At 49.3% G+C, this 22,650-nt stretch overlaps 1 protein-coding gene across 2 annotated transcripts in view; it reads left to right on the top strand.

The window, feature by feature from the left end:
• The window catches only part of RTN4R (reticulon 4 receptor), an 81,460-nt gene that overhangs the window by 23,908 nt on the left and 34,902 nt on the right, over nucleotides 1-22,650 (top strand). The window contains exon 1 of one of the 2 annotated variants that reach the window (XM_080558984.1): nucleotides 12,416-12,509. The exons of the other annotated variant lie outside the window; for it this stretch is intronic. The gene's annotated coding sequence lies outside the window, so the exon portion shown is untranslated. Of the gene's footprint in view, nucleotides 1-12,415; nucleotides 12,510-22,650 lie in introns of those variants that run through there. 2 annotated transcript variants of the gene reach the window in all.

The following is a 22,650-nucleotide window of genomic DNA, read 5'->3' as shown; positions in this document are numbered from 1 at the left end:
AAAGCCATTAAGCTGTAAATATAAACTATATTAAGTGCTCAGTAGCAACCTTAAATATCCCTTTGTTGGTTGCTTTCCTTCTTCGAGGCTGAGTGTCTGTTGCAGGGATTACTTGCTTCTATCACTACAGCATGCCCGGTTCTGCCCAATAGCTCTAAGAGGGCCATGAATGGTTTTGCAGGCTGCGTTTCCTGAGCAGCACAGTCAGGTTGGTGCTTTGGCTTTCAGCGACTGATAACTCTTCAGCCACATGAATGCTCAGTGGGAGTGGGGCAAGGTGGCCAAGCATCTGCTCTGCACCTCTGCCTGGGGAGGTGGTGCTGGGACCCCATGGTTCCCAAACCACAGCCAGTGCCTCATTACTCTCACTTTGGCCACTGGGATGTCGCAGAAGGTTGTTGCTTGCCCTTGGATCTGGCAGGTTCGGGGCTGCATTCCCATCTTGTCCAAGAGGACTACCACCAGGATGGGGTAAGTTCGGGGCAGAAGGGACATTCTGAGTGAGATGCAGAGCGGATAAGTGCTGTCCGCCGACGTGGCTCACAGCCTTCTGCATTTGGCCCCTGATGAGGAGCTTCCTCCCAGCCAGATGGGCTCTTTGCCCAGTATGGGATCAGGCCTGATCCTCTCGTCCTTGCAGATCAGGCAAAAGAGATGGCCTTCTCTCAGAAACTGCTGCCAGAGCTCAAAGTGAGTATCAGTGGGTTTCTTCTAATCATACTGCCTCTGAGCCCTTCCCTCTCCATCCCTCTGTGCAGGCTGCTCGGGAGGGTAAGGAAGGGAGGAGGGGGCTGCTGGCCATCCTTGGTGGTCTGCAGGTTGGTGGCTTTGCTCCCGAAGCGCCTGCTCAGCACAGGGCACAGCAGAGCAGAAGCAGCCCTTTTGGCACCCTGCACCCTCCACATCCCTCCCAGAGCCACACAGGGTGATAGATGCTCTGGGAGCAAAGAGAGGCACCTGGCCATGCAGACCCTGCTGGCACCCACTGCTGTGTGTCCTCCTGAGCTCCCAGCCCAGTGGTGGAGCTTGATTTAGTAAACTCCCTTACCCAGGAGAGCTCATATTTCAATCTTTAGAGCCAACCTGAATAAAGATTGAAAAAAAAAAAAAAAAAAGAATAGGAAAAAAAGAAACCCTACTCTGGCTGCTGAGAGCATGAAGCTGTATGGATTTCTTAGGCAATTAAATTTTACATAATAGAGTAACTAGACTGTACAAATTTAAAGAGCACCTGGAATACGCAGGCATGTTCTAAAATATCTAATCTCATATTTCAGCCCTAGCCCATTAATGTCATGTTTCTTGCTTCTATTTTTTTTCCTATCCACACTGCTTCATAGTTGGGATATCACAGGTAAAGCACCTGTCCTGTGTTAGCCTTTAGCCCCTCCTGTTCTGTTGTGCTCTCCTCCCATAAGCTGTGGACATGAGCATCTTCTTGTCTTCAGACCCTGTGCTCAGCATGGTGATTTTCTGGAGGAGAGCCTAGCATCACCTCTGAAAACACCTCCTAACTCTGCCTCTACCTTGCTGGATTGCAGTTCTGCTGTGCATCTGGGCCAGGTGCTTTGGGATGGGAGCACAGAGATAGCACAGACCTCCCTGGGAAAGGGGATGCAGCCTCATGGCAGTACCACGCATGCTGGTGGGGCGCTGGTGGGGAGCACAGGCTGGGTGGGCGATGAGGTGAGGATGGGTAAGTTGCTGGAGAGCCCATATCACAGAAACCTCTGGGAAAATCTGTTTGGTCACATCCTGCCACCTCTGCTGCCCCACTGCTTGACAGCTGAATGTCATCAATGTGCATCTCCAGGTCGTATACCCCTCCTGTGACTTTCTGAGCTCCCTCAACACGCTGCTAACCTCTGGGTTTTGTAAGCAATGGTGTTTGCCTCCCCTCGTGATTGCAGACTTCTACCTGGGCTGTGCTCTGAGCCTTTGCACTGATCCCTGTGTAGCAGCTGCCACCTGCCAGCAGCATCTGAGCTGGGATGATGCCACAGGGCACCATCATCCCCAGCCTCCACTTCCCCAACTTCTTTATTCGTCCCATCCCCAGTAGCTCTTTCCTGCCAGCCCTGGCTGCTGGCCTGTCCCCAGGACATGCCAAAGCATGTAATCCCCTTTCCATCGGGCAGCTAATTCTGGCATGCTGTCTCCTTCCCTGCTACTCTCATCTGCATGCTTACCCCTAAGCTGCTTTTCCAGGTCAGATGGATGGCAGTGATATTTCTCTTCCTTAGCGGGAGGATACTCTATGTCTGTGAGCGTGAGCTGATTTCAGAAACCTGAGCTGTTGGTTATTCTTGGTTATTTAAAGCCTGAGATGCAGCCAGTGGGATGGGGCCTCTGAGCCTAGGGGGAAGCTGGGGGAACATCTGGATGATTTCTGTTTCCCGCGGTGCACGTAGTGGCTGTGGCTGTGGCTCACCTTCACAGGGACCTTTCCTGCCCTGAGTTACAACCTCCTTGTCAACAAGCAGCTGTAAAAGGCCCAGATATATGAATCCTGCAGCTCTGCAGGCTCAGCAGGCTGTGTGTCAGGTGAGGAGACTGCTCTGGCAGGCTGATGCCCTTGGGACAGCCTGGATTTATTTGGGCTGCTGCAGGTTTTCTCCCCACTGCTTGCTGGATCAGTGAGTAAGAGGGGGGATTTTTCCCTTTACCCATCACAAGAGCATCCCAGCTCTCCAGATGGACACTTTCAGTCTTGCTTGGGGTTGCAGATGCCCGGATCTGTCTGAAACAGCAGATGGTGAAGTTTTGTGCATTGCTTGCAGGAAATCATCGGGCGCTCCATTCAGTAAATCACCTTTGACTTCACTTTATGCACTACAGATGAAAGCAGCAGGCTGTTCTAGCCGAGCAAAGGGCTGAGGTCTTGGTTATAACACTGGAGACTTTGTCAGAAGAGGGTAAAATAAACATGAAAGGTCATATTTATTGCTAAATCTCATCCCTTGCTCCTCCCATGCCTTTGAGAGCTGGACAAGCTGGCCATCCCACCCCTTTGCCACCCAGCACAGCAGCTGCCCTCAGAGTTTTTGCCATTGCAGCACTGCAGTGCAGCTCCTGTGAGCCTTGGGGCTGCCTCCACCCCCTCTTCCTGTGATAAATCCAGCTCTTTTTGACAGGGATTGTGTCAGAAGGAGCACTGAACATGATGGGGGCCTGACTGGTCTGGGACTCTGTCTGCTTGGAAAATACTGGTGATACTTAAACATGGAGCTCCTGTTGATGACTAAGGTTGTTCAGACCCTGCTCAGCTCCATCAAAAATAGGGGATGGGTTCAAATGATCATTCAGTAACCCTTCTAGGTGTTTCTGGGAAAAGCCTGGGTTAGCTCTGGACTAAGTGATCTTCAGAAATATTTCCATCGTTTTGCTTCTCTGCTGGGGATGGAGGATGGTGGAGCCTGGAAGTTCAGCTACAGATCTGGGGGCCTCTGGGGAATTAAGGACATATGGGGAGCACACGTCCAGGAGGCCATGCCACAAGTGCCACCTTTAATGATGCACCCAGAAGCCTCTGTGAGCTGAAGGTCTTGCCAGCTGCGATGCAGCTTCATTCAGCCTCAGCTGAAACTGCAGCCACCTCTGGGAGCTCATATGAAATCCATCTGGAGGGAAAAAGAAATATATTGACCTGTTTTTATTTGTCTGTGTGTACAAACCAGGCTTCATGGCTGCTTTAAACTCGTGGCCTAGATTAGTAAAATATAGATTATTTTCACATGGAATTGTTCAGAAGTACAGATCTAGGATGTTTCTAATTTGGTCTTTGTCATTGCTGAAAGAAGTAAAGAGTTTTGGAACCTGGTTACTTTGTGGGCATGGCAAGGAAGGTTTGTGTGGTTTTGTTTGTGAGACAAAGTTGGAGGAATCTACTTTGCAGAGCAAAGTGAGCAAGAATGGAAGAAAAGATGTGAATGCCATCTCTGGAGAGCTTTAAAAGTCTGAGTACCTCTGAGGTGCTTTAGAAATTCAGAGTTGACCCCACTCACTTAGTTTTAAATAAATAAATAAGTAAATAAAATACTCTTGCCCCCTTGTCTCTGGCATTCTTTGTGAGGACTTCTGAAAGACTGCAAAATATGCTGGCTGCTGAATAAATTATAAATAGGTTTCCTCTGGTAGAGCGTTTGTTTCAGGCTGCACATCCAATAATAAATTAAGTGCTTTGGTGTAAATTTGGGTGGAGCTGTTTGGTTCATTTTGAAGATTGGATATTCAAATTATTTCTTTTTTTCTCCAGCTACATCAGAGGGAGCTGCCTCTGGTTGAGAGCCTGAGTGTGCAGTGGGCTGGAGGGTGGTGGGGTGGGAGATGGTCCCTGCTGCTCCTGTTCCTGCTGGGTATGCTTGCAGAGGGCTCAGGAGGCAAATGTTTAAATCATGCTGCCTTTCCCAGCAAGCAAAGCCCAGGCCAGGTTGTCCCATGTGTGGGCTGTGGGAGGGCTCCCCAGGATTTGCCTTGCAAGCAGGGATGGTGCTGGGCCTTGTGGGCAGGGATTTAGCTATAAGGAGTCAGGATTTCTCCTCTGGTTTTATGAGACCCATTAAACAAACTCTTCTTGGCCACTGTGCTTTGAGAAGAGGCTGGAAGTGGCTCAGCAAAGAATTGTGCAGGTCTTGGCAGAGTGGTTCACAAGCAGCATCACCAGAAAATGTTTCTCAGCCTGACACTGTCTCCAAAAGTGACACAAAGTCCCCAGGATGAGATACTCTCAGGAATGGAGGTGTATACTGAGGATGGTAGGGTGATGCTGTCCCTCTGCTTGCTCAGGGTCCCAGACCTCCCAAAGCTGTATGGGAAGGTGATCCTCCAGCTCTGAGAGTTTGCTGCGTGCCAGCAGAGCTCCAGCACCTCTGCCTCTGAGCCACCACGTGAGCCCTCTGCTGAGCCCAGGAGCATGAAATGCAGGGAGGAAAGTGGGTCCAGGGCTGCTCTAACTGCTTTAATTCTCCACAGGTGATGGGAGAGGCAATAGCTGAACATTTATACATTAAGTTATGTAAGAATATAATAGCACTTTATGTTATAGAGCAATCCAAACTGCGCTTCATCACCCCTTCTGCTGGCATCCTGCCTGCAAGCTGGTTGCATGAGGTGTCAGGTCCAGCCAGCATCAGTCCCCAGTCTGAGTTATCAGCTCGATTTCAGAAAGGGCTTTAAGTATATTTGGAACATAAAGGGGAACAGAATCCCCCTGTATCTTCTCCATGAGCAGAGTCCAGTCAGAAATATTACCGATTGATCAGTATTTTATCTGGGAAGGAGGACAGCTCCTTAACATCATTAAGTGGTGACCTTTAAAACTCATATTCTCCTGCCAGCCAGATCTGGCAATGGATAGAGCAGAGACGGATGGCGACAGTGGGGAATAAAATCAATTGTTTGCTGAGATCAGTGCGTGTGTGTTTTCAGTGGCATGGAGGTCCCTGGGCTGCTGTTCACTGTCTCTTTCAGCACATTTCTTTTTTACAGCAGAATAAATTCTGTTTGGGGCCCAAGATGAATTTTCAGAGTCATATGTCATGTTTTACAAGGGGCTGACAGCACAAATTGGGGGAGAATAATGGTGCCCAGCCCTAACTCACCTCAATGACTTTATTAGATTTCTCATCCAGAAGCAGATGAGCAGGCTGGGTTCTTGGGGGTGTTTTCTGTTGGGAAGCTGATCTGCTTAGTTTCAGGTTTAGATTTTGGTGTGTGTAATGCTTTGCCTGGATTAGGCTGTAAAACATGTTAGGTGGCAGCACCAGAGCAAGGGATAAGACTACTCATTGGGTTCACACTGATCTTATACAAGGCTGCTCTAAATCTGTGTCCTGACCTCTTCAGCCCCTGGTGCCACCTGCCCATAGCTTGGGAATGAGACTCTCACCAGGTGTCAATCCCAAGTGGATCTGGGCAAGTTTGTGTTGAACCCTCTCAGTTTGTGACAGCCCATGGCAATGTGGCAATGGAAATCCTCTCTGTAGTGCCCTGCATGTAGTCCTGTGTATTTTTAAATCCTGTATGTACATGCTGGTGTTGTGAAAACAAGATCTTATCAGGGCACAAAGCTGGGTGATGTCTGGCAAGTGCTGTCCCATGTGAAACAGACCCTTGGCAATATCTTTGTGCTCTTGGTTGTCACCTTCCATCTCCTGGTCCTCCATGGCTTCATTCAGCATCTTGCAGACAGGAGAGATACAAGGAGAAGCAAGGAGCAAAGTGAACAGGAGGTAGGTGAACACCTCGTGTAGAAGGAATGTAACTCCTTGAGGGAATTCTGCTGCCCCAGGGGTATTGGTGGGTCCTGTTCGAGTGGGGCTGCATTGGTCCTGATTTGTGCTGCAAGCAGCCCGGGGCTGGACCCAGAGAGGTAGATTCCAGTTTCACTCCTGGGGCTCCCGGGACGTCCTGGAGCATGTGTGGGCAGCGGGGCAGGTCAAGACAAGGCAGAGTGAGCTTGGGCAGTCTTGGAGAGGCAGCGGTGGGGCCAGATCCTGAGCACAGACACACAGTGTAGGGCTACAGTGACCCACTTATGTGTAGGGGAGGTGAGAAGGAACAGGCTCTGTGCTGGTCCGGAGCTGTCTCAGCTCCTGCCAAGTTGCAGTGCAGACTCATCACAGGGTAGCGTGCTTTCAGAGATGAGCAGGGAAGCGTTGCATCTGTTTTACAGCCCTTTTCATTGACCTCTGAGAGGCGATGCTGAAGACTCATTCCCATGCATTCGGTGTAGGAGAGCGAGACAGTCACTCACCCAAACCAGAGTCAGGGGACAGTGGCAGAGAGCAGCTGTGTCTCCTGGGAGGGGAGAGCAAGGAGAGGTGACATATCCTAGTAGCAGGAGGAGTGGGATAACCCCCCAGTCCCTGCAGAAATACAGCAGTTGGCATGGCTTTGCTGTGCCCCTGGGCTGGATGCGTTTGCTTCTTGCCCCAGGGCCACCGTCCCCAAGGGAAATGAGGACAAAGTACTGGTGTCTTCAGCGAGGATCTGCCTGACTTTGGGATGTCTTTGCAGAGCTCAGACAGCCCTTAAAGCAGAAGGTTACCCTAATTTATAGTCCCTGGATTTATGGGAGGTGTATATCAAGGAAGAGTGTAATAGCTTTCATGTAGCCCATTGGCAGAGGGGGGGACCGTCCTGAAGACTGGGAGCAGGGACAGCTGCTGGCTCATTCACAAAGGTAGCTGCCTTAACTCTTTCACTTCAGGAGCAGGGAGAAGGCAATCCTGCCACTGCCTTGCACTGGTGTTGCAGCCTGCTCCACGCGCTGCTTGCAGCAGACCTTGAATCCATGACAGGAAAGAACTGGAGGAGGTATCCAAAGCCCCTCAGCTTCTGGCAGTGAACAGGGACCTCGAGAAGGTTTCCTGAAGCTCATCCAACCTAGCATGAAGAGAGAGAGGTCTCACTGATTCTCACTGATTGGGAAGCTGATCTGCTTAGTTTCAGGTTTAAATTTTGGTGTGTGGAATTGCTCCAGCTCTGTCTGCTTTACCCAGAGGGGTTGCAGGGTCCTGGGGCCCACACCAGATGTTCACAGCTGGAAGTTAGTTTGGGGTCTGGAGATCACAACAGGAGCCACCGGGCAAGCCCTGAGCAGCACAGGGGCGAGAAATGCTCCTCTGGGTTCAGTTGCTGCATCCATCATCATCATCAGTGGCACACAGGATAGCAAGCACAAGCCTTCTCACACCTCCCAAAAAGCATAAACATCCAGAGCACCTCAGCTCCTTGGGCCTTTGCTCTCCCTGTCCCCTTTGCAGTTCATCTGACTCCACCACCTGGAGCTGTACATGTGGGGTTGGGCCACAGCTCTTTTGCTGTGGGCATGGGAGGATAGTAGTTGAAAAGCTGCTGTTCTTGGGGCCCAGGTTCTTGCATCCTTCCTTCTCCTCTGCAATCTGCTGTGTGGAAATGGCTGTTCCCCGCTCCAGAAGCTGGCATTGCTGCTAAAAGAGGTTCTGCTTCTTTAGCAGTTCAAGACCCTCAGCAGTTACAAAAACTTCTCTTTAAAAATTCATGCTGTTCTGTATCATGTTAAATATTTATTCTTAAGGAACAATGTGTTCCCCCTCCCCCATCCTGCTATGATACCTATTTTGCATATGAACTGATTAATAATTAAGGGTCTACATTTTATTTTCACTAACAGAAGATGTGCTCCAGCCAGTTGGATGCTTGTTGTGTTCTGCTGAGCCGTGAATTCACCTTCCCTCTCCAGACCAAAGGATCCTCTCTGGTTGTGCCTTGCAGCTCTTCCACACCGGGAGTCCAAGCTGGCCGTGGCCAGTCTGGAACAACCTTTGTATCTGCAATGCCGCAGGGCCAGGACTGGCCTTGCCATGAGGAAGGCTGTAGGATTGCCCCTTTGCTTTCCATGCAGCATCTGAGACCCAGAGTGAGAGCCTGCAGCAAAGGCGGGGAACCTGGCCTGGTGACACAAGCAGGGCTGCTTCACCCCTGAGCCCCGCTGGATGTGCACTCCTTTGGAAGTGGTCGGTAGGTTCAGCTCCATGACTCAAGCCTCCCTGCACATGAAAGAGGGAAACATGGTGTCCACAGGTTAGTGGGATTGGCGCACAGCACCTGGACCTCAGCAAATATGTGCAGGTGCTTAGCATGCACCTCCTGACAGTCAGGTGGGGTCTTTCCACTATCTAAAGCCAATGCAAGTAGACAAGGGGCAACTGGAGAAAAAGGCCTCATGGCTGACTGGGACCCAGTTCTGCTCTGGCACAACTCCTGGCAGCACTACTCTGACACTGCAAAGCTCAGGATCTGTGGCTGAAAAAAGAGCTGACACAAGGGCAAGCTGCACCTGGGGTTATAAGGAATTAGTCCTGCTAAAAAGACAGGATGACCATTCAGGAGAAATGCTGAGAAAACTGCATTTGTATTCTGTGGAAAATTTCAACATTAGCCCCCCTCATCTCCCTTTCATATTTCCTGTGGAAAACACCACTAGCCCCCCCATTTTCTTAGGGATAGGAAATGCAATCCCAGCTGCTTTGCAAACATGGAAGCATCTTGCTTTCTGTAATTCTCAGGCATTACAAGTATTATTTTTTTCCACCAATAAAAATGAAACTACAGGATCCATTTTAGAATAGAGGTTTGAGGGTTCAGAAAACAAGGAAATTAAAGCAAATTGTGTTGGGGTGTTTGTTTGTGGAGCTCTGTCAAAATAGTTGTGATACCTCAGGGTGGTCCCTTAAAAGCACTGCATTTTATGAATGCTCCAAAAAAACATCTCAGCTGGCTCTACCCTTTAGACTGGAATTACAAAATGCAGAGACTGTGCAAAACTGAGATTTACTAACATACTTGGTACTGATTCGCATGAAGTCTTTGTCTCAGGCTGAGTTTTAACAGCCTGGATTGTAAGCACCGTCATAAAGAGGAAAGATTGCATGGGGGGCTGTTAACAGAGTAGGGGTGGGTAATGGCAGAAGGCAGGAATGGGGTGCTGTGGCTGTGCGTGGGGTACAAGGAACATGCACGGCAATTGGCGTTTCTTATTTAACAGCTTCATTAGTGAGCTGGAGGCAGGCAGAGGCAGCATGGGAATGGAAGTTGCAGATGGTGTTAAACCAGGAGGTGCTGCAAGCAGCAGCTCTGTGTGTGATGCCAAGCAGTGGGGAGAGGCTTGAAAATCTGGCACAAGAAGGTGATGCTCAGCTCACAAGCAAATGGCCCAGGACAAAGATGTCCGAGTGCTAAGTACAGCCTGAGGCTGCCACACTGCAGGGACTGGCTGCTGCATCTCTCAGATCACTCCATCCAGGCTTTTTGCTGTAGAGTTTCATTGGAGGAGGGATGGTGCAAGGGACCAGCAGCGGACTGCCCTTGTCATGCTGTGGGAGAACGGGAAATACTTGCAAAGCATTACACTTGCAAAGGTCCAGGGCCTTGCCTGCTTCTGTGCAGGCAGTGTGCCGTAGCAAGGGCTCTCTAAGAGGGCAAGATCTTTTATTTCCCATCGGTAACATTTTAGAGCATGGATGCGAGAGTTGCGCTGTGGGCTGGTACAGCTCTTTGGCCCTGCTGGACCTGCAAGATTAGGTGTGGGAATGCAGCTTGCATTTTGGACAGTCTGGCTTTGAAGGCATCAGAAGACAGAGGAGCTGATATTTCCCTCTATTGTTCGTCATTGTGGCTAATTGCTGTGACTCATTTCTGATTTTATTTCTCTGTCTGTGACCTTAAACCGCTGGATCTTGCTTTGCCATCCTCTCCCGGATTAAAGAGGCTCTGGCTACCCTCTAGTTTTCTTCCCTGAAAATGCTTAGATGCGTTTATCAGGTCACCTATTTTAGCTTCTCTTTAGGGGAGAGGCAGATCATGTGCCTTCCATCTCATACCTTTTTTCCTAGCCGCTGCTATCATTTTAGGTTCTTCTTTGCAACTGCTCCTGGTCTTAAGTGGGGAGGGGGACACCAGGGCTCCCCCTGGCTGTGAGCAGTCTTGTACCTTTCTCCCCGCTCACTTGGGATGGTCTTGGACTGGGGCAATACTCTCACCCTGCTTTCCCTGTGCTGCAGCATGGGCCAGTTCCCTTTTGGACTTGCAGAAGGCCACCGCTGTGTGCTACATTTACGGTGGGTGTTCAGTCCAAGCACTGTGACTTTAGCTATGACACCGGCTGGGTGCTGCATTTGTGATGAGCAGTTATTGCTTTCAGACATGCCCTGGCAGATTCACAGATCTGGGGAAGAGGCAGGGTTGGATGTGGTGCATTTGGACATGGGCAATGATGTTTCATTTTATTTTATTCCTCTCTGTGTGAAGCTGGCTGGCCTCATGCCAACCTTTTCCTCTCCTCGGAAAGCAGCCGCCTCTCTCCCTCATTTCTCTGCATTTACCTGCTGTGCAGGGCTAGCATCCACTCTCTCACTGCAGGTTTCAAGATGTTGTGAATGCCTCGGCCCAGTTTAAAATGGAGGCAAGGTGGCTTTACTCTCAATGTCCTCTCCCTCCAAGCACACATACTGAACAGGTGCATGGTCTTGGCTCGAGGCTCACCCCAGGACGCCTTGTGCAGGGTGCCAGAGGCAAGACTCGGGCTCCATCCCTGACTACCAGCCCCTCTGAGATGCAAAGGCCACAACTGTGTTATGTTGGCTCCCAGGTTGTTGTTGAGAATCTGCATTCAGAGGCTTCTTGAGGCAAAGGCAGGGAAAGTTCACTCTTCAGGAGGGGCAGAGATCCAGGCTCCGCTGAAGACAGAAGAAATGTCAGGGCTCTAGACCTCTGAAGAGAACTGAAGGCAATGGCCAGACCAGGGTGCACCTTGTGAAGCCCAAGCCAGGTGGGGCAATGGTGCCATGGGCTGGCACTGTGCATCCCCACTGTGCATCCCCACAGCCTGCTGGGCTGCATACCGGCCTGGCATGCTGGCTCATACCTCCTGCTGGCAGAGCGAAGGCAGCTGAAGCTGGGATAATGAGGACAACCTGCTTAATGCCCAAGTGGGACCTGTCAACTTGCAGAGATTGTCCTGGAGCACGCTCAGCCACCTGTACTCCCTCCCAAGAGGTCATCACTCCACAGGTTTGCTCTCAGCTCATCTGATATCATCTCATCTTTTCTCTTCTCATCTTTTTCTCTGCCATTCTCTGGCTAAGTGCTAGATCCTGCACTTTGGTCACAACAGTCCCATGCATTTCTTGAGGCAGAGTGGCTGGGGGTGTTGGTCAATGCTCACCTGAAAATGAGCCGTCAGTGTGCCCAGGTGGCCAAGAAGGCCAACAGCATCCTGCCTTGTGTCAGGAATAGTGAAGGCAGCAGGACCAGGGAGGTGATCGTCCCCTTGAATCCTGCTCTGGTGAGGCCACACCTCGTGTACTGTGGTCAGCTTTGGGCCCCTCACTACAAGAAGGACATGGAGGCCCTGAAATGTGTCCAGAGAAGGGCTGTGAAGCTGGTGAAGGGCCTGGGACACAAGTTCTGTGAAGAGTGGCTGAGGGAACTGCGGTTGTTTTGTTGTTGTTGAGGAGGCTCAGGGGAGACCTTATTGCTCTCTATAACTACCTGAAAGGAAGGTGTGGGGAGCTGGGGGTCAGCGTATTCTCAAAGGTGATAGGACTAGAGGGAATGGCCTCAAGGACCCTCAACCAAGGGAGGTTTAGTTTGGAAATGAGGAGAGGTTTCTTCTCAGAAAGAGCAGTCAGGCATTGGAATGGGAGGTGGTGGTATCACTGTCCCTGGGGGTGTTTAAGGAAAGGTTGGACCCGGTGCTTAGGGACAGGGTTTAGTGGGTGATATTGGTGGTAGGGTGATGGTTGGACCAGATGATCTTAGAGGTCTTTTCCAACCTTAATGATTCTGTGATTCTATAATTTGGACCACAGCCAAGATCAGACCCATGGGCTAGCAGATCCCCCTGTTTTGTTCCAGCACTGGGAGCTGTGGTGGGTCCAGGAGAAGATGCCAGCAGCCTGCTGGATATGGTTCACCTGGGATGCTGAGCTAGAACCTGTGGAGTCCTTCAGTGGTCCTGCCCTCAGGTCAGTGACAGTTTAAATTGACAATTTGAGGTTTGAAGAAAAAATAGATGGTGTCTAAGTTGGAGGGACATAGTAGGAGCTGCAGGTGCGTGTGCACAACAGGCACTTCTGGCATGCAGAAAAGGCAGGTGTACAGGAGCACAGAAGTTTCTCCCCTCTTCTTTCCCTCCCCTGCAACTCTGTCTGGTGGAAACTCCCCCACTTCCTCCTCCTTTGTTCACGTTGAGCTCTGTGAGTTTTGCAGAAGTATTCCTTTTCACTGCAAAGAAAGAAAAAAATAAAAAAAAAAAGTGCAGAGTGAAAAATTATCGTTTTCTCAGCACTCAGAAGGGGAGAAACATGAATAGGGCTTAGGGTGGCCCAGGATTCTTGCTAACAGAGGTTGGCACCTCTTCTTCATATCAGGACCTTTTCCTGAGATTGCAGGTGCTTCCCATATCATAGTGAATGTCTTCAGCAGTTGGATGGCTTTGCCTTGGGCTCCTAGGACAGCCAGGCCCTGCCTGTCCCTTTGCCTGCTGCTATCCTCCTCGCTGGTCCCTAGGGAGGCTGCAGAGGGTGAGCAGAGGCACAAGGGTGTGGAAATGATAACTTTGCAGGTGTCTGAGCAGAGACAAAACTCGGGGAGCTGGGCAGATGTCTTTCATTTTAAGCAGAACAGGCTCAGATCCTACACAGCCTCCCTCCTGGGTTGGATGACACCCATACAGCCATGGTCCAGCCACGGGTCCTGCTGGCCTCCGACACTGATCTTCTTGGTGTCTGACTCCTTCCTAAGGTATATGATGACTCTCAGCTTCACTTGTCACATTGTCCCTGTCCCTGCAAGGCTGGTCTCATACTGAGGTCTCCCTGTTGTCCCCATAAGCAGCCATGGCCAGAGGCACCAGCAACATCACAGCTGTGGCAGGAAGCAGCGTGAGCCCCAGCTCAGCTGGGGAAGCTCAGGTCCGTAACTCCATTAGCCCGGGGCTTGCTCCTGCTCCAGCTGACAGCCAGGGAGTTGCACTTGGCTCTGCACTATGCTTCTAAGCTGGCTCTGTAGCCCATGCCTATTCTCCTCCTTTTCCATGCTCAGCCGTGCTTCCTGCATGAGTTCCCTGCTTCGTGTGTTCTGCAATACCCATTCCACGAATTTCCATGGGTTTCAGGTGAAGTCAGGCCAGGGCTATGCTAGCAGCAAAGCTTTCCTAGACAATGTATAGCAAGGCTAATAACTTCTTCCTTTCCTACTGTCTGTGTCAAGCTTGTCTCCTGGGAAAATACCCTCTTTAAATAGCAAGATGAATGTTTTTAGGTTGCAGAGTGGCTTTGCAAAGAATCGCATCAAGGACTCTCAGTTCTTGACCTTTCCCATCTTGTTGTAATTTCTGAGTGTGTGGCTCAGACTGTGAAGTGGCACCAGCCCCACACAGTCTGATCTTGGCAGAGACTGAAGCTCGTGAAGACCAGGGCCAGCCTTTGCATGGATGGTGTTAGCGAAAAGTGCTGTGCCCCTGGGAGTGCTGTCAGGTCACAGCCTCAGCACGTAGTTCCTGCCACGTGTGCTGTGCCTGCACCGCTCCTGCTCTCAGACACAGTGTGGCGCTGCCAACTGCAGCATGCTGCTGTTTTAAGTGTTGGGTCTATAAGCTCCTCTGTCTGGAGTCAGTTGAGCTAAGTGGCACCCAAAGGGCAGGCAGCATGAGCTAGGGGAGGCCGAAGGCACCCAAGCTCTGCACAACAGCACACCTTGGAGAACTATGAGCCTCCATGCTGGACGAGAAGGTGACACCAGCACCCAGCCAGAGGTAGGACCTGTATGGGGCAGGCTTCCTTCACAGGAAGCAAGAAGAGCAGTCAGCAGGCTCTTGCACAGAGCTGTGGGTCCCATGCCTACCATGGCTGCACTGACCCCAGCTCAGATACATCTGCTTGCGCTGGCTGCCTGCTGGAGTGGTGCCCAGCCGCTAAGGCCCTGTTCAGGAGAGAGCTGAGTGAAAAGGGCTCTCCAGAGTAGAGGGCAAAGGATAAATGAGGGTTGGTGTCAGGAGCTGGAGATAAAGCACATGTGCTTTACCAGGAACAGGATCTGTGCCCAGGCAGGTAGCAGGTTTGGTGTCACTGGCAGGTTCAGGTGACAGATTTTACATTTCCCCCTAGATCAGCTCTGAGTTTGAAGCAGAGTGGAATCCAGGCAGCCTTATTGCCTCTGCAATGCAGGACGACAGAAAGCATGGTTGTCTCCTAGGGCTTACCAGCGAGTGACTGTGGGCCAGGCAGGAACACTGCCTTAGGGACAGGTTTCTTCTCCCTGCAGGTCCCTGACCTGTCTCCTCTGGGGCCAGGCCCACAGCTTGCCCCATGGCACACACAGCAGCTGGAGGTCGGTGATGGGGCCAGGGGGGCCCATTCCCTGCCCTGCAGAGGACTGAAGTGGGCTGCGTGGGTTAAGAGGAGGGAGGTCCTTGGTGAAGGCACATATGTGAGTACTGCTCCTGACCTGACTGGAGAAGAATCTGGAGACCTGGACGAGCACGGGTCTGCTTCAAACCCAGCTTTGCGGAGGACTGGCAATGTATGTGTGAAATGGTGATAGCTGAGCTGTGGCCATGGGCTGTTATGTGCAGGGAAATCAGGGTAGGCACAAAGCAATAAGAGAAAAATGTTTTTAAAATTCAAATCAGCTTTTTTTCTTTTCATGTTGTGGGTCTGCATTTTCTTTTCGACTTACAGGCTTGTGTTGCTAAAATGGCTGTTTTGTGCTTGTTTCTTTAATTAGTTTCTTAGCAGTTTCCCAGTTTTTCCATAGAGACTTTTGCTTCTAAAGAAGGCTGTTTCTTAAGGTTAGTTCTTAAAATGCTCATCTGTACTGAAAAAATGGTGCCAAGGCCCAAGGAAAACCTTTACTGTAGGAGAGGTACAGACATTTGCTGAGCAACAAATTCCACTTTCTGATGCGCTGAGTTTTCCATTCAGGAAGCCAAGGGGTTTTGGTTTGACCACATCCCACCATCAGAGTTTGCCAGTTGAATTTAAGGGGACTTTTGCATCTCAAGAAGTCAAATGCTTTAGCAAAACCATCCTAATTCCCTGCAGTTGGGAGTATGAGTCTAATTTTAGACTAGCTTGTTTGGAAATGTCAACTTGTGTGTACAAGAATTTTATAGCAACTTTGTTCGTGCATTGAAAACTGAAATCCCTTTTTAATGTTAACAAGGAATCAATGTGTTTTGAATGTGCAAAGATTTTATGCCACTAGGAGAGAAGATTTTTTTATATGTATATAATAAGTCCATGGGGTGTCCACATTTCAAATAATCCATATCTTTCTTATTGCCCTTCCTCAGAAAGGATGCTGTAGTAACAGAAAAACTTGTGAGATGGGCAGTCAGGATGATCAGAGATATGAAATAGCTCTTGGACAGGGAAGGACCCACATAGAGGTTTTCATGTTTGGGGAAGAAGCAACATCACAGCTGATGGCAAAGGCCTCCAAAGATGAAAGATGAAATGCTCTGATGATCATTGTTCTGGTTCAATATGCCGGTTCTTGTATTTAAAATAAAAAAAATAAAAATAAAAAAAATAAAAAGGGTTTGCAGGAACAGCTAAGACTCTGATTCAGAGCTGCTTAAGTGTTGCAGAAACAAGGATTTAACTTCTAGAAGCTTGAGATTTCTTTCTCTACATCTGTCCCTTTTTATCAGTTTTCTAAAATTACGGGAAAGCATCCCACAGATGCTTCTTTTTTTTGGTTGATTCATTCTGTGTGTGTGTGCATGTGTGTGTGTGTGTCTGTGTGAAAATCCACAGTACATTTCTGCTAACTGCTTAGTTTTCAAAGACAGACAGACCATGCAAATGCTTGGTAAAAGCTATCTAAATCACACAGTGAACATAAGTAGCGTAAAACATTGGAGATGTTCTGAAACAGTATGAATTATTTTTAAAAAAAGCTCCCAAATAATAATTGTATTGGCTTTCCTATCTTGTTGGTGTGTGATCTAATTAGATTGAAGCTTTGCAGTGAGAGCAATGGGAATGGTAACTCACCTTCCCAAGATGTCTCCAAGCTGGAGTGGATGTTTCTGTTTGTAGTCAGGACATTTGATGTTACCAATTCACAGCCTTTGGTGACAAGTGGCTGCCCCAGCTTCTCAGGCTCTCATGGTGCCTGCTGATGGGGTAGTCACCCTGGCTGGACCACTGGACACCTTTAGCAAGATGTGGCCACCATGGGACTGCTGTCCTGCATGTGTTTCAACTTGGCCTGTAGACCACATCTACCTCTTGATTGAGGTAAAAGTAAGTTCTGCTGATTTCACTAAAGTCAAAGTCATCCTCCTAGTGACAGCCTATATAAAGAAGTTACAAAAAATTAACACATGGGCAAAGCCAACCAGCAAGCCCAGCTCCACACCTAGCTCTCGATCTGGATTGCTCCCTCTGGCTTCTGCTCAGCCCCCACCATCCCTCCTAGCCTTTCTCTGCTGGACAAGGGGAGACTAGAGACAGCAGGTACCTGTTTGGGGCCTGGCTAACTGCTTGGATGTGTCCTTGGTGGGGGGGGAACAGAGTTCAGAAGCAGGTTGCAAAAGATGTCCTGAGGGCTCTGGAGTCCTCTTTAAAATCACAGAATCACAGAATAGCTGATCTTGGAGGGGACTTCTGGAGGTCCTTCATCTCGAGGATCTTTTTATTCTGCTGCTGTTGGAACATGCTTATATCATGGTCTTGTGGCTAGCCTTTGAGCATCTGCTAGTCTGTTAACGGAATGCTCTTAAACTGATTTGAGAAGAAATCTCTTTGATGAACAAAAAGGAACCCTCAAGTGCTGATTTTCTACCCATTTACCTCTTTGTGCAAGAGGTAATTGAACCGTAGTCATAAGAACATATTGTAACAATTTGCAAATTACATGCTATAGGAGGTCCTTGGTGTCCTCTTGTAGTTTGAACTGGTTTTTCCCTTTCCTTACCAGCACGCCTTGCAATAGGAACCTTTTCACGGCTCCACAAGGAACCTGCAATAAGAGTATTTCAGAAATCATTGTTTATTCAATGTTTATGACAACCCTGGAATTCAAATTAACTTGTGTCAAACTAGCACAAGGGTGGTTACTGTGCTATTACACAATTTCTAAATTACCTTTCTGGAACCCTTATTTTCATAGCTCTGTGGTCCCCTTGTTGCAAAGCTCTGATGTTGCCTAACAGCTCTGTGCTTCAGCACTCACCCTGGCTTTACTTCCACCCCTTTCCCTAGTCCCTCCAGCAGCAGTACAAATTGTCCTCCTGACCTGGACTTGATACTTTGAGCAGAAGGATGACATGCTGATCTCTCCCAGGTTTCTGACCCAGGTCAGCAAGTAGCTTGACATCTCTATCATCTTAGAGTTCCTCAGGATTAAGTAACTGGTCTACAACAGCCAGTGAAATCTGATATTTGAATTCAAAGTACCATGGGCCTTTCTTAGGATGGGTGTATGGGTATGTGTATTAGCAATCTCAATGAGTTCTTGCTCTAGATACCACCTTCTTAAACCCCAGGCCCAGCGAAGTCTGACGTGGATGTCATGCCCTCCTCTCATCTATCCTTCCCTGCCAACTTGTTAGCAGCTGTCATCTTGCAGCAATGTCTATGGGTTTCTCTTTCTTTTTTCCTTCCTGTCCCCAAACACACCAGGTTGGACATGAGCATTTCCTTTAGGTCTTCCTGAAGGGCCACTTAGCAAATGGAGGTGGCATCCCATGATGTCAGTGTTTGCATTCCCCAAACCAGCTCTTTCATCATGATGCTCAAGCCTCATGCTCAGTTTGAGAGGTGTGTTAGCAGTATACTCACTTCCAGTCTCCCGGCAGGAAGAGTGGTCTGCATGTGCTAGTTCCTGGAATAAGTCTAGCCCAACATTCTCCAAAAACAAAAGGCGAAATGTGAGCTGTTGGGCTTAGCACAAAAGCAAAAAATATGTTTATAGCACCAAAGCTTTGCTACTTCTTCCAGGTTTCTATTCTCTTCCATCTGGAATGATACACAACAAAGCAGAACATCAAGATTTAATTCAGCCCATGGATTAGGCGTGGTCTCTGTAACTTGTCCTGCAGCTCTTCCCCTTCTCCAGGCAAGCCCCAGAAGCCAGTGACACATTTACCCCAAGCCATTTGTCACCCCTGTGTGCATCTCAGTATGGGCTAAATTCCAGGTAGCTGTATGTGGTGGAATGGCTGCCCAGGCAGCAGCCATGTCCTGGTTATGTTTGTAATGGCTGAACATGCATTTGTTCCATCAGGCAGTGTGGAGAGGGAGCACCTGCAACGCCACCCTGTCCCCAGTCACACCGTGCTTCTCTGGATGAAAGGTGCTCTCCTGGGGTTGCAACGTGGGTGGAGGTGTCCCAGCCAAGAGCTCTGAACGTCTCCCTCTGGTCTCAGTCAAGCTGGGATGACATTTTTGCACTCCCCCATGCTTGCGCTTAAATCATTTATAGATTACCGACACATTTATACGTGCTATGTCACCTCCCAAACACAGCTTGCTTTCTGCCTTGCTGGAGCGTAACGAAGCACACACATCAGCAAGTAGGCCGGGGTTGCCACCCCGGTCTGCTTTCAGGGAATCTGTGATGTCACCATTTTATCCCTTGAGCAAAACCCTCTTGGGGTGCCTGAAGGCTCACCTGCCAGGCAGCTCCGAGTCCCACCTCAGAAACCTTCCCTTGCAGTTAGCACTGGGGTTGCAGGGGTGTGGACCCTGGGCATAGTGGGGCAACAGGAGCTCCCTGGAAGGCAGTGGAAGCCAAGGGAAGGCATTCCCTCTCTGCTGGTGTATTTTCCTTATGGAGTAGCCACTCCTGGCACTGAACCTTGTCCTTGGGTGTGAATGGCTCAGCTCAACATGCTGGCATCGCCGCACCCAGCTTACCGTGTTGACACAGGCTCCTGGGAGAACAGCATCAATACTAGAAGAATATTAATACCAACGGAAGGCAGAACCATTGTTTACCCTGCTTTTGTTAATCAGTTTGTTTCCATTTGTGATCCCAAAATGAAATTAAAAGGCTCTGTTTACATTGCTGAATTATCATCTGCTCCAACAGGTAAAGCACTTTGGCAGAGAATTAGTGGAGCTATGGACAGATTTGTGTTAAAAATATGTGCATATTTTCCCACTGAAGGATTTGTTTGAAATGAGCTGGAATCTCATGCCTTTGTGTTTAAATAAAACATCATCCACCAACCACCCACACATGCTGCTGGGATGCGGTGGCCCTGAAACGAGTTCACCTTTAAAACAGCTGAGTTGAAAGCTTCTTCTGTGCCGGATTCAAAGGTGATTTTTCAAGATGGCCTTGGAAGGTAGCTTAAGGACTCAGAATGTGCTTGAAGGAAAAGTGCAAAACTGATGCCAAAGAGAGATTGGAGAGTGTGTGCACATGGCTTCAGTCCTCCAGAGCTTGCACTGAATTGTGCTGGGGGAGGGAGTAGGGAGGGCAGTATTTCTATCGCAGCACCAGAAGCCAAATTATCTTCTCTTGTGCTGCAGTGTAACCCAGCATAGAATGGGGCCCTTGCACCTGCCTCAGAAGGCTGAAAAATCTAGTGCTGATCATTTCTGCTCAAGCAGCACTAAATTTATAACTCAGCACAAGGAAGACAAGATCTAAAAACTAATTTAGCAAAAAATAGCCTTTGCAACTAAAAATTAATGCTTCGAATGGCCTAAATGAAGCTTGAAAATAGCTTTTATTCTGCTCCAACCGATGATTCACGTGCCTATTTGCAAACAATTCAAATGCAGTAAATTGAGAGGAAATATAAATCAGGTTCCTAAGTGAAGCTGCATAAATCCAATAAATGATTGATGAGAGAATCCTGTTTTAAGACGCTGCTGTCTGTCTCCAGTGCTGAGGGAAAAAATAATGGGGCTGTCGCCTTTTTGGGCTGTGCCGAATACCTCGAGCTTACACCAACCTCTGATCCTCATTCAAGGTCAGAGCTTTCTCTTGCCGCTTGGCCAAGATGCCTGAAAAGAGAGCTGCAAAATAAGACTATGGCATAGATCTTTGAAGTCTCTCCTCCAAGAAGATAGGAATGGACTCATCAGCTATGAGTCAGATGTTGCAGTGCTACCCTGCAAAGGGTTCAGTGGTCCCACCAGCATGGACCTCGGTGCTGCATGTATTAAAAACATGGGTCAAGTCATCCAGGAGCTGTGCATCTCCTTTCAGAGTGACATCCCTGTTGCAAGCATCAGCCCTACTTCTCTGCTTGTGGGAACAAAGCTGGCTCTGCATGTGCTAGCTGGGCTCAGGACAGGACCAGTGGCTTTCTGGCTCTCTATTCTCCTTCAGATCATAGATTCATAGAATCTTAGAGTGGTTTGGGGTGGAAGGGACCTTAAAGCCCATCCAGTTCCAACACCCCTGTCATGGGCAGGGACACCTCCCACTAGATCCGACTGCCCAAAGCCCCATCCAGCCTGGCCTTGAACACTTCCAGGGATGGGGCATCCACAGCTTCTCTGGGCAGCCTGTGCCAGTGCCTTACAATCCTCGTCATGAAGAATTTCTTCCAAACATCTAATCTAAAGCTGCTCCTTTGATTACACTCATAGCATCCTCCCAGGTCCCTGCCCTTCTTGTGCTGGGGGCCCCAGAGCTGAACACAGGGCTCCAGGTGGGGTCTCACAAGAGCAGGGCAGAGGAGGACAGTCCCCTCCCTCACCCTGCTGCCACGCTGCTTTTGGTGCAGCCCAGGATTCGGTTGGCTTTCTGGTCTGCAAGCGCACATTGCTGGCTCATGTGGAGCTTCTCATCCACCAACACCTCAAGGTCCTTCTCCTCTGAGCTGCTCTCAATCCATTCTCTTTCTAGCCTGTATTTGTGCTTGGGATTGCCCCAGAGGTTTTTCCCAGCTCGGAGGTTCGGGTGATAACTCACAGTATAGGGGAGCTATTTTCTAGGAAGGGCTTTGTGGTCCAAACACATTTCTCATATGCATGTCTTGGCCTTCTTTCCTTTTTCTCCGTGTGACCAGAAGCCCCATGTGCCTGGGATTCTGGGAGAGATGCATGCTCCTGCACGGTTCTATTCCTGGCACAGAGTCTCCCATGTTATGGCTTTGGGACCCTGTACTTTCAAGACAGCAGCTTCTGACCCAGGGACTGCCATGAACACCCAGCAGCAATTAGCAACCCCTTAATGTAATGCTGTGTGAGAAAGGGAGAGCTCTGGCCACTTCATCCAGCTGCCAGGATCCTGCCTCCAGCACAAAGCTGGTGCTAGAATATCCCGAGTCCCCTGAAGGGCCATTTGCCCGTCCTGCTCAGATTGAACATCTCTGCAAGCTTTGGCAGACTACCTTGTGTCACATGCTGCTTCTGCCCCGAGGGCTGACAGTCACCAGCAGATTTTTCCATCCACTGAGTGGATGGGTGCTCTGGGACAGGAACAAACCTCATACAAGTTGTTCTGCAGCCTTAGAGCAGAAGAAAACAGTTCTGGGGTGCCACCTTCCCCATCTCTTCTGGGCGTGGAGAACCTGAGGAACCATGGGCTCCCTGGGACCTCATGGTGCTGGGCTGTGCCCCACTGTCACTGCTCTTACCTGTGTCAGCTTGGGTTGTAGCAGACCACATCACCCTGAAGAGATCTTTCTTCTCCTCAACCTACTGCCTTCATCCTTCCCCACCATCAGGTGGCCTATAAGTGAAGGGAGGGAGTGGTTTGCTTAGGGAGGCAGCAGAGCAGCCCGATATAACATGTCCTGGCAGTCTGGGAAGAGCCTTCACCAAACCTGGAGCCATGTTGCTCCCTGCTTTGTGGTGGGACTGGGAGGTTCAACAACTTTTTCCAGTGCCTGACAGGTCAAGACAGCTGCCACCAGCTCCTGCTCCCAGGCAGCCTGGCATAAATCAGCATCAGTGGAACAAGGTGGCTTTTCTCTGCTCCAGGTTGTTGGATTTGGCTCTGACACAGTTTTCATGAAAAATTTATTTTGTGAGAAAATGGATTTTTGATCAAACCAGGCATTTCTGCATAAAATATTGTTTGGGCTGACATTTTCCCATTTTTTTCCATGATACAGTTCCCTTCCTTTCTTCTCCCACCCTCTTCCAAAGATACAAGCACAAAAATAATTCAGAAGCAGTGTTAATTTTT

The sequence above is a fragment of the Anser brachyrhynchus genome (assembly GCF_964034855.1).
Source record: "Anser brachyrhynchus genome assembly, chromosome: 17".
Lineage (NCBI taxonomy): Eukaryota > Metazoa > Chordata > Aves > Anseriformes > Anatidae > Anser > Anser brachyrhynchus.
This window is presented reverse-complemented; position numbering and strand designations above follow the sequence as displayed.